The sequence below is a fragment of the Mustela nivalis genome (genome assembly GCF_964662115.1).
Source record: "Mustela nivalis genome assembly, chromosome: 15".
In the NCBI taxonomy this organism is placed as follows: Eukaryota; Metazoa; Chordata; class Mammalia; order Carnivora; family Mustelidae; genus Mustela; species Mustela nivalis.
This window is the reverse complement of record NC_139034.1, coordinates 87,620,361-87,634,651: the sequence shown is the minus strand read 5'-3', so window position 1 is coordinate 87,634,651 and position 14,291 is coordinate 87,620,361.

The following is a 14,291-nucleotide window of genomic DNA, read 5'->3' as shown; positions in this document are numbered from 1 at the left end:
AAGATCCTCACTGTGTTTTCTTTGACTGGAGAACAGGTGCGGCGAGAGGTGATGTGACGGGCTCGCTCAAGGGCATACATGCCCATTTGGAGGTCATGTGATGGACTCGCTCAAGGTTGTACATGCCTGTAGCTGCAAAGGTAGCAGAGGCCACCATGGGACACGGGACGAACGGGAACACAGCCTCTGGGCTCCGTGTCCTAGAACCCCAGTACCAGGGCAGCAGGTCCTCTCGGTGGCCGGCTACTGATTTTGGAGAAAGTTGGGGCTTTCTGACCGTCCGGACCCCAACCTCCCGGCCTAGAGGTAAACGTCCACCCGCAGAGCAACCAGGCAGCCGCAGCGGCAGGGACACGTGTGCGAGTGGCACGGGGCAGCAGGAAGCGGCCGGAAGCACAGCCCGGGACCGCCGGGCAGCGGGAAACCCCCACGCCCTTCGGAAGCGGCCCGGAGGCAGGCCGCCGTGTCGAGGACTGACGGGCCACGAGGACCAGCGGAGGATCTGCCGAGGATCCGGCAACGTCTGCAGTCCCTGCTGGGCGAACCGCGAGCTGAGCGCAGGCCACCGGGAAAGGGAAGGGAAGGCCGCGTCCCGCAGCCCCTGTGGACCCCCCCCCCCCCCGTGCCCTCCGCCTATCAATGAGGAGCCTGGCCTCTCGGAGGGAAGAACTTCCTCAGCCCCTTCCTGAGGTCGCCGGCCCCCTGGAGGCCCCTCCCTGGATGTGAGGCGAGGGGGACCCAGCGGCTCCCGACGTGGAGGTAGAGGCCTCACCCTCTCAGCCCCTCAGGAGAACAGCCAGAGGATGGGATTCTCCGGGGAAGCCCCGTGCCTTCGAGATGGCAGCGTGACAGGTGCTTCAACACGGCCGTCCCCGGACCACACCCGCTCCCCAATCTGCGGGAGCCTTCCAGATCCCACCTCCGCAGAGCAGACTCTCCGTGCGCTCACTGACCCTGTCCGCAGGAGGCCAGGCTGCCAGGAGGGAATGCAGGGGAGCTTGGCCAGCACCCTCGGTTCAAGGCCGGCTCAGCCTGACCGTGGGTAAGGCAGCCCTGCGGCCGCCAGCGGAAATGAGAGCAGGAGCGCTTCCTAGTCCCCAGGGCGCCGGCAAGGCCCAGTGGAAGATCCTGCCCTGACTTCAGAAGAGGAGGATGATGATGGTGATGGTGATGGGAAGCGGGGAGGAGGGGGGGGAGGGGGAGGGAGGGGAGGACGGAGGAGAGGAGAGGCAGGAGGAGGACGAGGGAGGGGTGGGGCAGGAGGGGGGCGGGAGGAGGGGGCGGGAGGAGGGAGTGAGGAAGATGAGGGAGGAGGGTCAGGACCGGAGGTGGGGGAGGAAGTCCGAAAGGGGAGGGGACGGGGACTGCGACGACCAGGGAGCAACTTGGGCTAAGCCCTGGCCACCCCGCCTGAGTCCATCGTCAGGTTCCGTTCTAGGGCTGGTCTGTGGGTGAGGCATAACCTTCACGGCCTCTGGACCCTGTCCCCAACCACCGAGCATCCACGCCACGGCACTCTAGGGACGCCTGGGACGTCCAGCCGGCGGGCCGCTTCCCCAGGCTCCCCAGGCCGGCGCGGGCTGCCGCACGTCCCTGCTCGGTCCAGCGCCGGCACCGGCATTTCTTCTGGTGAGAAAAGCTCTCTCTACCCTCGGTTTCGGTCTGGAAGCAGAAGCCGTGATTCAGCTACCAGGAAGCCCGTGTCACACTTCATTCACAGTCACCAGTTCTCCCTTCTACCGCTTGTGGGGCTGAGCCAAGAGCCGGCGCTGGTAGAAGCCCTCCCGGAGCACACGCGTGCCCAGCGCCGCAAACGCGGCCGAGCAGTAATTGCCGCAGGAACTGCCGCAGGAACCGGAACACTGAATTTCATGACTTTTGTGCCTTTGAATTTTCTACGGTAAGGCTGCATTAACGAAGGGCGTCTTCTCTGCATTGAATTTATACCTAATGGGATTCCATTTTGCATTCTTTACATATGCAGATGAGGGAGCTATAACGTTCCTGATGCAAAAACTGTTTTTGCTAAATCATATCAAAATGTTTCGTGGATCACACCAAAAAGTGTTGATATATGGAAATTGCTCTTTTTCAAAAACTGTCCTTAAAATCCAAATGGTGTGTTTGAATTCTTTCTCTCCAGCAGCCCCTCCCCAGCATCGATGGAGAATGAGAAGCCGGGAACAATATAGCGGTGCCGTGGCACGGGGGCAGGGCGGCCCGGACGGGCTCGGCGTCGCTACCTTCGAGGTACAAGGGCTGGAGGTTGACCCCGGGGACAACGGAGCGGCACAAGTCAGCATCTGGAAGGTCAGAGACGCGTCCTTACCCTGCTGCCTCGCAGGTAGGGAAGAGCTGAACAGCCCCTTTCTTCATTAATTATACAAGATTTATGTTTCTTAGATACAAAAGGAGGCCTGCCTAGCTCCGTCTAACGTGATGTCTATTTTTAAACAGGATCGAGCTGCCGACCGTCAAGGGCAGGCCCGTGCAGCGCTCCCGCGAAGGGCGCCATGGCCCTGGACCCTCGCGGAGGGATGGGCCACGCCGGCCTGGGGGAGTCCAGGAACGCGCGTCCACGTCCGCATCACAGTTTGCAGGTTCCTCCAGCAGGCTGAAAACCGCAGCAAAATGGGCCGAGTTGTGAGGCAGCGCCGGTGAATGAGAATGGGCGTGAGCACCATCACGGAGATTAATGTCTTTAGAAGGAGGTACAGAAGCCAGACATGGAGCCCGATCTCGGGGCGTGCCCGGGAGAGCAGGCCGGGGTGGAACCACAAGGACAGGCGGCCTCCGCGGTGATGGGGTTGAGCTGAAGAGGGAGAGTGTGAGGCGCGGAGGGAGTGGCCGTACCAGCCCGGGGAGGGGGTGAGGGCAGTCCCCAGCCCCAGACGCGGAGATGGAGCCAGGGCTCGCTCCCGCTGGCAGGAGTCTTTTCATCTGCAGCACACGTGGGCCTGGGGCCGGCGACGCAGAGCCAGGACGGCTGTGAAGCCAGCGGGCAGATGGGCCCGTCCCTCCGACGGTCCGGCTCATTCCGCCACGGCGCTCGCCTGGCCCGGCACGCAGGGTCTTCCTGCCTCAGGCCAGTCCATACCTCCTGGAACATTCTGGGTACTCTGTGGATGAGCACGGTGAGGAGGGTCAGAAGGACATGTCGGCCTCCTCCCCGAGGGCCATTCGTCATCCTCTCGGGAACCGGCCAGGGGCTCGCACACACGCACACATCCCAGCACAATCTGGACAGAGCGACAGCTCATCTCACACTAACGGCTGCTCCCAAGGGCTCTGTCTGTCTGTCTGTCCTGGCTTCATCGTGGGGCAGGAGGGGCAGCAGCGGGGAGCAGCCCCGGGACGAGCAGCGCCCCCTCACAGAGCAACACGCCTTGGTTTTTCATCCACGTTAAATGCGGTGTTTTCTTACATATAATGGTATTTGGGTAGCATTTCTGTAACAGATTCAAACCCCGCTCCAGAGATCCGTGGCATCGACTTTGTGCTCTCGGACTCCCTGAGCGCTCCGGGCCGCCCCGATCACCCCCGCCCAGGAAGCCCACACAAAGCAGGCGGGCTGTGTCCACTCGCCCCCCAGGCCGCAGGGAGAAACCTCGGGAACGCTGACACTCCTGTCCCCAGGGTGGGTCTGGTGATCACGACCATCGCATTTCTGATCGTCCCCTATGTACTGCTTTCACTCTCATCAATAATTTAATGTTCAGAAAAACACAAGCTCTTCAAAGAAGAAAAAAATCCATTCAAAGCTAAATAAACCATTTTTGTGTGTGTCAGAGCTAAATGTCTCTGTCCTGTGAAATGCCGGTTGTGGGGTGCGGGCCCGATTAAAGCCCCCGGCCCCAGAGAGGGGCCGGCCCGTGGGTGGCTGGCCTCCGGCCGCTCTGCCGAGCCCAGCCCACGAGACACAGGGCAGGAGACACAGACTCCTGCTCTGAACCCAAGCCTGTGTTGCCCTCACAGGGGAGTAGAAGTGTGGATTTACAGAGACTCAGTCAGCGAGGAGGGTCCTGTGCACGGCTCAGATACACGCACAAACCAGCGGTCACTGAGTGTTTCTGAAGTGACCAGCCAGAGCCCACCCCCCCCCACCCCACCCCACTCTCAGAAACGGCCGCGTTCACTTCATTACCAAACCTTGGCTTTCCGAATGGAATTATTCAATGTATCGGGACAGAAGGACACTAAACGGCCTGTCCTCTGCCAACAGGTTAGGAACTATTTTCACCACAGCTGGGCCCCTGGGGCCCGTGCTGAGACACACGGGCCTCGTGCGGTGGGCAGGAGGGGGAGGGGGTAGGTCAAAGCCCCACACCAGTGGGAGGCTTCTGGGCCTGCTTTAGGACAGCGGTCATGCATCCCCAGGACAGCGGTCATGCATCCCCGGGACAGGGCCCCGAGGGGACCAGAGGCTCTGCACCTCCTCACAGCCGTGGACACCCCAGGCCCCAAGCGCTGCTGGGCTCCCTCTAACACGCTCCCACCTGGGAAGGGGACCTCTGCCCGCCGACCTCTGCTGGAGGTGCTCGCTGAGCGTGCAGTCCGAAGGCTCTCAGGAAAACCCCCAGGATCTGCCGGCACAGGTGCCGCACACAGGCTGCAGCCGCCCGCTCAGACAGGGCCGCGGGGAGAAGGGCTTTTGCGCGGCTGCAGGGGACCCAGCAGCAGGGGGGAGGACACGGAGCTGGAGAAGCCTTTGGAAAGGGGAAAATCGGGGCTTCTGGTGAGGAGAGATGGAGATGTTGAAGATGGTGCCCGGGAAGCGCACCGAAGCTCTTCACCTTGGCTCCCCTTCCGGAGGTGAACACCAGCTCCCACCGCGGGCTCCCCGGCAGCACAGTGGGAGAGGTCAGCCCTGTCCGAGGAGGTGCAAGGCTGGGGGGCGGCGCGGAGCCAGGAGCAGGCGGCCCGGCCGGCGCGGAACAGACCCCTCCAAAGTCACGCTTTTGGGTTCATACTATTTTTTCAAACAATTTTGATCTTTACTGTTAGAAGAAGCATTTATAAGCACCGAGAGGAAGACAAACACTACCATTTCTCCTTAAACAGAACCGATTTTAAACCACTCCCGTCTTTGTGACTGTGACTGATTGAGGACAACAAAACGCACCGCGGCCGCGGTCGATGGCATTCCTCGTCTCTCCTCCTAATAAAGCTCCTTCCAAAGGGAAACGGCAAATGTATTTGGACCCGAATTATTTTAAGTAAGTTCTCATGCTGCTTTTTCAAAGCTCACATAGGAAAAGTTTCTAATGCATTTTTTTTTTTTTACTTCTAGCGACTCAATGTTTAAAAACGGAGTTGTGGCACCAGATTCAAAGATCACTTCCTTCCCTTCAAGGTATCTTGCTATTTTGCCTCATTATAATAAACACCACTGTTTTTACCCCTGCAACAGTTCCCGCGCCATTAGCATATTGTGGCTGAGGTATTGTTTTACCCTGACCTGTATAATAAGTGTCACATTAGCAAGACAACAAATCAAACGTTTGTTAATTTCCCTCGCTTTCCCACACAGCTGGCGGTGTTATCATGTCACCAGATTTTAATTAATATGATAAGTAACACTTGCAAGACAACAGCCGGATTTTTCCCCTCTGTGCGCCAGCGAGGGGCTATAAGCCTCGTGTGTGTGTGTGTGTGTGTGTGTGTGTGTGTGCACTCTCGCAGGCACGCACACGCCTGCACACACGTGTGTGCGGATGGGAGAAAAGGGGAGGAAACCAAGATGCTCACCAGGGCCTTTTGCAACAAATTAGTCACTAAAAACACTCACAGCCCCACACAATGCTGTTTCAAAACCACTTCCATTGTGCCATTTTCTTTTGCTCTTCCGGATCAAAGACCGCCACGCACCAATGCATAATTAAAATCATAAAAACAGAGAATAAAATACGCCAATTTTCATACCTGGGGTAGCTGTATTTAAGGTTTTAGCATTTAAGAGAGATGCAATACTGCTGTCTTCCAAGAGGCTTAATTGTAATTTCTCCAGCCTCCGCGTGAATAGTAACACACACATTTCTGACTTCTACAGAGACCATTGTGACTGTCTTCCACGTGCAAAGGTCTGACGCACACTGTTCTTGGGCAAGTCAAAAGTGCCATCTATTTGCAAAAGCTAGAAATGCAGCCAAACCCGGAAAATGCCTCCCCCCGGTTCCAGCCTCCAGAGACTCTGACTTTGCTAACGACAGACCCAGAAACGTGGGTGTCGGCGCAGCAGGGGAAGAACACGGCAGTGCTAAGATACTAAAACGAAAATGCATTCCTGTAACGTTTGCACGGTAAAATATTTTACGGTGTCGTGCCAAAATTTTATTTAAAACTCTTTCAATACATTTTTTAATAAAAACAAAGGCAGCCTCTAATTCCAAATAATCCGTGTGCTGTGGAACATTACCCGAGAAAGGAACTATCTTAGCTTTAGATTTAGGGAAAATAGATTCATTTAATATTTGTGTAATGACACGGTAGAAATTAAGTCTCTAACGAAATACTAACAGTAGAAACTCTTAAACCATTTCTGGAGAGAAAATGCCAGTAAGAGGAGCCGCATTCAAAACCAGGACTCTAATGCTTCCTGGTTCTGAATATTCTGAAGAGAAAGGAAACCTCCTTCTCTTGGGAATGGAAAGCAGAAGGTCCTTTGAAAAAGCTGAAATTCTTCCAAATCTCCTTATTATTTACCTTAGCATTTCTCCTTCTGTTGCAAAACACAAGATTTCCCCCAATGACTCCCAAACTCTGACATTCCACCCACATAAAATTAAGCCCCCGAAGCAGGATGGCACCAAATTCCCTACAAAGAGTTTTCTCTCGAGGAGGATTAAGCCCAGGAGCAATCCCCCCCACCCCGCCCCGTGTGGGAGGTCTGGGGAGAGACCAGCCCCCCCAACCCAACCACGGACTATCGGGGGCTGGACGCCCACCCTCCCCGCGGACGCGGGGCCGCCTTCAGCTGTGTCCGGCCTCCACCGTCGCCGTCACCGTGGGTCCCTGGCAGCGGTGCCGACCTCCGCCAGTGGGACCCCCTCGGACCCCTCTCCTCCCGCACACAGGCCGGTCCCCGAGCGAGCTGGCCAGTCTGGCAGAAGCCCACGCCAGGGCCGCTCGCCTGTGGACTGGGGCCCGGGCAGAGGACTCCCTCGGGGGGGCTGGGGCGAGGCCCGAGGCAGGACCACCCACCGCCCGCAGGGAGCCCAGGGCCCAGACCGCCCTCCTGCACACGGAGGAGTCCTGCCTCCTCAGCCACCTCCGGCAGCGGGGCCTCTCCGGAAGGACGCCACAAGGTCCTCTTCTCCCGCGACAGAGCCCGGCGGTGCCAGTGCCCGTCCCCCACGGGCTGCTCCCAGGCTCAGAAGAGGTCTCGAGAGGGCCTCTGGTCGCCCCCAACTCTGCCAAGGGAGAGCCATCTAGACGGTGAATCTGAGGCACAGGGTGAACCCCAGAACTCCCTGGGGTCCCCAGGACCCTTACCGTCCTCTGGCCTCACGGAAGTAGGACCTGGAGCTGTCGGCCTTCGCTTTTGACGCAGCTGCGGAAGGGCATCGGCGGAGGGCCTCTGGGGGTCCCTGGTTGGGGCAGCACTCCCTCCCCCCAGAGGACTCCTGACGGTGCCCAAAGAACTGAGCCGCGGGTACTAAGGTAAGTAGAGTCTGGTGCCCAGGGCACGAGAGAACTTGAGTGGCCGACAGCGCTGACACGCTGGGGGTCGGTCTTCTGCCCCCTCGGAAGATCACGAGAGAAGCAGCTGGGAGCTTCAGGCAGATTTCCAGTGAAGACTCGGGGAGACGCGTTCTGTCCTGACCAAGAGGGACAGGAGACAGCTCAAACGTGAGCCCAAGAAGCACCCACCATGCGGCCGTGTTGGCAAAGGGGAGCAGCGCACAGAGATGTCCGCGGACAGCAGCGTCCTGCAGGGGCAGTGAGGTCTGAACCCAGAGGGGGAGGAGGAGCAGGGGGCAGTGGGGAGGGAAGGAAGGGTGGGTGGGGTGGGTGGGTATGAAGTAACAGGAAAGGCATCCGATGCATTAAAGCCAGAAATTGCCAGAATCTGGTCAAAGTAGCAGAGTCAAAATACTAAGGTAAATCTGTTTATCTTTTTAAAAAGAATTTGGAATCTGTAAGGCCAATCGCCCTACCACTCACCGACCCCACAATAACACACACACATCCCTCGAGAGTAATACTGCGTTCTAGAAAACGCCGACCGGGGTGTTCTAGCTGTCCTCGTCGTGCTTAACGCGGGCTGCTCTGGGTTTGCTCTCAGCCCCTGTCTGGGGAAGGCGGCCACGACCGCCCAGCAGGCTCTCGCGTTCCCCGGGACTGGAGCGCAGGCACCAACTCGGTCCTCAAGGACACAGGTCAGACGCCCATTATAATTCTGGGAACGAAGCGCAGGACTCCGCGGGGTCCGAGACACCACGATCCGCGGCGCCACAAAGGAAACACTCAGCCGGCTGGGACTGTGCTGTGGACGGTAAGATGCACCCCAGTTTAAAACTGTTTAATGTGAAAATCTCTCTCTTCGGGTAAATTAAGTGTGATGGCAAATACTTAAAAATCAAATAGAAGACAGCATTGTACCAGTAAGATACAGTAAGACTGGAGAGAATTCAAAGAAAAATATAAACGTGCCGGTGATATCCTGCCCGTGTGCTTTCTACACAGTTACAAGATAATTACAGACATTATAGAAAAATACTATTTTATTTTTAAAAATCTCCCATTCTATACAGCAAATCTCAAGGTTCCAACTGAGCTTTGCACTTATGGATACATTGGCCTCCAGAGAGGCGGTGGGGACAGTGGGCATCGGTGGGCTGTGGACGCTGGGGCCCCCTCCTGTAGGGAGCTACATGGTGGTGGGCGGGGGAGGGGAGAGGGAGGGGAGAAAGACCACGTGCAGCCGAAGGGCACGCCACCGATCTGACCCCAAGACAGCGTTTCAGGGCAGAGACAAGAAGGCAAGGACCAGAAGGCAGAAGCTGAAACCAGCCAAGCCACACCAGCAAAGACGTCCCCCCGCCAGGGCCTGGGGGCGGGGGAGGGGCTCCGGGGCTGCCAGGAGACCCCTCCACCGCCTGCCCTGCGGAGGGCAGCCTACAGCCGGCACCCTGCAGCCCACAGGAGGCCTGAGGAAGCTGGGCAAGTGGCAAACAATGCAGGAAAATTGTGTTCTGGCTTAGGGGTTGCGTTTCTCTCTCTCTCTCTCTCTCTAAAAATTCCCGCAGAAGCGTCCTTGTCATGTACGTGGGTGAGGCTCCTTCGTCGTCCGCGAGCTGCCCCAGCGGCTGCAGCACAAACTACACGAGAATTGATCTCAGGGTCCGACCGCCGTGAAAGGGACACAACGTGCAGATGACGCACAAGGTCAGGTCCGCGGCCGGAGCAGACCCATTCAGTCCCCGCGCCAGGCGTCCGCAGCCCTGCGGCACCGGCGGACGGAGCCTGCCCTCCCTGCCAGGCCGGCCTGCGGCCCGCGCGGCGCCCTTCCAGCAGGCGCTGCTCTTCTGACTTCCTGTTGAGTGATGTCGGGGTCTTTCTAAGCCCCCAGGCCCCGGCACGATTTATAAAGCGCCCGAGAGGAGAGCAGGGGGAGGCAGCGAGCCGCGCATGACGCGGAACCCCGAACAGCGTCCAGCCGGAAGGACGGGGTAGTACCAGCGACGACCTGGCGGCCTCCTCCCTCGGCTTCCCGTGCTCATGGCCCGGCCGTTCCGCCCCGCTCGGGAGCACCAGGGACAAGGACGCTCACGGCTCGCACTACACAACTCGCTCGCTCATTTTAGGGATCAGCCTCGGACTGGACGTATCATTAATCCCACTTCTTACACCTCGTTGACTTCAAACACGTCGGAGGCGTGTCACCATCCCAGGCTCAGCAGCACACGGCCTCCGCGGGGCCACGCTGCCAGGACCGGCTCCGGGGGAACTGACCGCCGCGATTAGGAAGCACGGTGCCACCAGCTCAAGGTGCTCTGTCCCCGCCCGCTGCCAAGCCCTCGCACGCACACGGGGGCCTTGTTTTGCTCACATCCCCTGGGAGTTACGTGTTATAGAGACACTCAGAAATTCCTGCTCACTTTTGGAAAAATGTCACAAAAGTCTGCAGAAACAGAGACGTGGGGATCTGTAGACCTCAGTCCTCGAAGTGGTTTGCCAAGTATAAATGGGTCATGAAAGACCCTGGAACTAGACGTTGTTCCCTGTGGGGCCGCAGCCAGGCTCAGGGCTGTGCAGCACACACCACATCCCCAGAGATCATTCTAGAACCGAGGGGCATCCATTGTCCCTGATGCGACACAGAGAAGGAGCAAGGGTCTCAGTCAAAGCACACAGCACACGGGGGGAGTGTGGGAGGGAGCCAGCCCAGCCCTCCCACAGGCCTTCAGCGCCGGACAGGGCACGGATGGACGCAGGCGTGCAGCGGCCTCCCGGCGCGGCCCCAGCCCCTCCCCCACCGCTGAGTTGGGCCCGGCACCTGCCACGATCGGCCGCTGTGACGGCAGGTGTGGCTATGGGTGTGAAGGGCACAGGCAGAATTTGCGATCTGCCTTGGGTAAGTCACACTCAGCCTCAGTGTCCGTCTCTGCAACATGGAGAGACTCCAGAGTGTACAGACTTCTGGGAACTGCATGCGAAAGTTGGAGAGAATCTTATTCAAGGTCTCGCAGAAAGCCGGTGTGAGCCTGTTATGTTTGAACTGCACAGAAGAGAATTGCACCTTAGCACGATGCCAAGAAAGTCTCCCTAGAATACGACCTTTCGTTGTTTAATCATCCAGCGAGCCACCACGCAGCCACCCATGCTACATCCACCCCCCACTCACTCGCGCATCTGTCCGTCCGCCCACCGCCCACCATCTGCCCACCTACCCATCATCCAACCACTCACCCACGTTCCACCCACGATCATCATCCACCGTATCATCCATCTACCCGCCCACTCGCTCCCGTATCCGTCCGTCCGTCCGTCCACTCGTGCATCCAACCAGCACTTTCTGAGTAGCTCCCAAGTACCATCCTTGCACTCACGCTGGGACACAACAACAAAGTAGACGTCTTTGTCTTCGTGGAGGTCACCACCCAGCGGGGGGTCCTCCGGAAGATCACCAGATTCACACGACGAGTGCAGAATTACACACTGGCGGGCCGGGAGGCTAGGCAAAGTGAAGCCACAAAGTGACCAAAGTGACGGCCTTATTGGGCCGGTCCGAGGAGTCTGGGGAACGTCTTCAGAGCCCGAGGTCCGGCTGAGATGGGACGGGAGGCCGGGGCTCACGGCAGAAGGAGTAGGAGAGAGGAAGGGGGGCTGGCAAGTGGCATGGACCGTCCTGTGGGCGGCCGTGTCACCGTCCTGTGGCGGCCGTGTCACCGTCCTGTGGTGGCCGTGTCACCGTCCTGTGGGCGGCCGTGTCACCGTCCTGTGGGCGGCCGTGTCACCGTCCTGTGGGCGGCCGTGTCACCATCCTGTGGCGGCCGTGTCACCGTCCTGTGGGTGGCCGTGTCACAGTCCTGTGGCGGCCATGTCACCATCCTGTGGGCAGCCATGTCACCGTCCTGTGGTGGCTGTGTCACCGTCCTGTGGGCGGCCATGTCACTGTCCTGTGGGCAGCCGTGTCACCGTCCTGTGGGCAGCCGTGTCACCGTCCTGTGGTGGCCGTAACACTGAATCACGAGCCAGTGGCTTCAAACAACAGACGTTTACCTTCTCACAGTTTTAAGGGCAAATGTCTCAGATCAGGCGACTCAGGGTCATCCAACAGGATGGGTGTGTGGGGTCGAACCACGTGTCGGGACCCGGAGTCAGGCAGGGGAAAAGCATGCTTGAGCTGATTAGGACACTCTGACCCGGAAAGAGCTTCTCAGACGAAGTGGTGTGGATGTAGAGGAGGCGCAAGTGAATCAAATGAACTCGCTCTAGGAGGAGGCCCGACGGCCTGAACTGTGGGCCCCTGGGATGGCACAGGGCATCGCCTGTTGGATGACACACCATCCCAGGGATGATTCCCATTCCTCTGTCTCGATTGCTAGGTACCTCCGTGGGCTTGTCGCTTACCTGGCCCCAGACGGAAGGCAGAGAGAGTCCCCAGACATTCCAGAAGGGCTCTGCTCGGTTCCCAGCGCCTGCCAACGACGTCTACTGCCAAGTACCAAATCACACGGAACTGAGAGCATTCTCCGTGTTGGAAAAACCCCATGTAACCCTTCATACCAACTGCCTTGCAGTTCTCAAACTCTGAGTCTTTTTCCCTCTTCAGGCCCTTGAGCTTCTTATTCTGTCTGCTCCGCGCTGACCTGACTCCTCCTCTTCTCGGGGACACTGACCAGTCCACGACCACTCTCTCTGCAGCCCGCTGCCCACAGCCCTGAGCACAGTCTGCAGGGGCTGCCTTCTCTCAGTGCTTGGTTCGGGTCTTCCCCTCCCTGCTCAGAGCATAAGCTGCAGGAGAACCAGGACAGCATCTCTGGGACCCCGTCTAGCACTCAGATGTGCTGAATATGACGGGGCCGCCTGTTTGCTGTGCGAGGACAATCCCTGAGGGACACAGTGATGGCTGAAACCCCGCTGGGACGGCCGAGCCCCGTGGGGCTGGGGCCACGCAGAGAGCGAGCGTCTGTTCTCGATCCGACCGCGGTGCTCCCGGGCAGCCCCACCCTCGACCCTGCCCTCACGCCGGAGCTCCCGCACCTGGTCTTGCCCACTCTGGAGGATCAAAGTGGTTTGCCCAAGGCCCAGTGTTTTAGGTCTGGATCTAGACGTGGCAGGCATTCAGCGACCTGGGTCAGCGGTCAGGCAGACCTGGGGCTTCCTCGATCTGCCCTAAGTCTGCCAGGTGCTCCCGCTGACCCCATGCGATGAGGAGCGGAAACAGCCCGGCCGCTGCAGGAGAGCTCAGGAGACGTCAGCCCAGAGCCGCACGCCCCCCGTCAGGACAAAACCGAGGCCTTGCCCGCAGGCCTTGCCCTGTCCAGCGACACTCATCGCCGGTTTGCAGCACAAACACAAAATGTGGTTGTTCGTCCAAGCCTCGAATCACGCGAGCCGTGGAGACATTCCCAGCTCGGATGGGGGCAGCGGGAGTGAGAGCGCAGGACGGGGTCCGTGGAAGATGGACGCGGGGCAGGGGACACACTGTGACTGCAGCCCACGGCTGCACCGCGCCGTCCAACTTCACAAAACCACGTCTTAAAAATCACTGCACCACCCCCGCCTAATCCCGGGTCGCAACACGCTCCCTTTCCTGATAGGCCCAGGGGCCCCGGCACATGCGCTCAGCCCCCCGCGGGGCTCGGGGACGGCTGCGGCTGCCACCTCAAAGCCATCTACTGACCGGCTGCGCTGGTGTCCAGAACATGCCCGACGGGGCGGCCGCCTGGCTGGGAGACGCACCTGAAGAACAGCTTTGCCGGCTGTTGTCCTATCTCTGAGAGGTCAGACGGGGTGACTCGCATGGCCATCACGATTGTAGCCCCGAGCTGCCACTTTCCACGGCTGAGTTTCCCTGAGAGCTGCCCCTGACCTGGGAGCGGGGTTCCCCGCACACCGGCTGAGCCCCAGCCCCAGCCCGGCCTGGGTTTGCGCCCAGAACCAGTTCCCTGGGGGGGCGGGCTGGGGGTGGGGGGCTGCCACACGGGGCGTGGGGCCGGATCCACCAGTGGCCGCCCAGGACACCGGTGAGGAGTGAGCAGAGCCACAGACCACGTGCTGAAGACCTCCCCGCCTCTGGGGCATGGACACTCTCCTTCCTCAGTGTCCTTTCTCGGGGAGCCGGATGCCGTCAGCCCCAACCCTCTGCAAATCGGAGATGAGGCTGAGAAACGGGGAGGGGGCACGGGGTGGCCGCCCCAAGCAAGTGACCGTCCCGAGGGCAGACTCAGCATCTTCCGGGTGACTGAAGGCCTTGCCAGGCCCCGGACCTCTTCCATGGAGAGTCCCTGCTTGGTCTTGGCTCGGGGGGCACCAGGGTGGGGGTGAGGCAGGGGGACCCCCCCCCGAGCAGTGCTGCCCACAGCTCCGGGGCTCACGCCAAGCATGTTCCCAGTGACGCCGTGTGCAAGCCTCGTTACCACCACCTCCTGATCCATCCCCGGATCACAGCACTCCACCTTGTCAGCTTGCAGCCACCGTCCCACGGAGGCCACACGGAGGCCACGCGGAGGCCACAATGTGCTTCTCACTCCCAGCTGCAAGGAACGCAGGGGCCTGGGAGGGTGAGAGCACACATTACTTGGGACTTCGACGACGCCTGGAAAGGAGGTTATAACATAGCA